A 757-nucleotide genomic window follows, 5' to 3' on the forward strand; every position below is an offset into this window, starting at 1 on the left:
TTACTATGATCATGCCAGCGTGTCAGCCTTTCAGCATGTTTTGTGTGTGTGTGTATATATGTGCTTGTGTGTGTATGTTTGTGGGCGTGTGTGTGTTTGTGGGTGTGTGTGTGTGTGTGTGTGTGTGTGCTTGTGTCTGTGTGTGTATATGTGCTTATGTGTGTGTGTGTTTTTGTGTGGTGTGTGTGTGTGTGTGTGTGTGTGTGGTGCGCGTCTGTGTTTGTTGAGGGCATTAGAATGGAATTGTTTTTTTTTGCATAGAAAAATGTATCACAATGAAAAAATTTTTAAATCCTTCTTAAAAGAAATAAATAAATAAATTTTATTTGACCTTTCGATGTCATGAAAAAGCATAGAACGATACCAAAAAAACAAATAGGAATTTATTTATGTCTAGATCAGCATCTTTAATAAATGGAAAAAAAATAATTCGTTCTGTATTGTTTCGTTATTATATCAATAAATAGTGCAGATTATTTGTTATTCTGTAGGAAAGCCGAGAAGATTCGAAAAACTTTTTTTGAGAGTGCGGTTCCCGCTCACGCTATAATTAGTGTGGCAACAATAGAATTAGGAGCCATTTTATTTTGGGTGTTCGCATGGCGGATAACAACAATTTAAATTTGATCTTGTTAGTTTGCTCAAGGGAACATAGTTGAAATTATCTCGATATTATCTGGGTAAGAATTTGTGACGAATAATCTTCAAAATACGCTAGAACTTACAAGATAATTACACACACATACACACACATATA

The sequence above is a fragment of the Convolutriloba macropyga genome, chromosome 13 (genome assembly GCF_964194025.1).
Source record: "Convolutriloba macropyga chromosome 13, txConMacr16.3, whole genome shotgun sequence".
Classification (NCBI taxonomy): Eukaryota; Metazoa; Xenacoelomorpha; order Acoela; family Convolutidae; genus Convolutriloba; species Convolutriloba macropyga.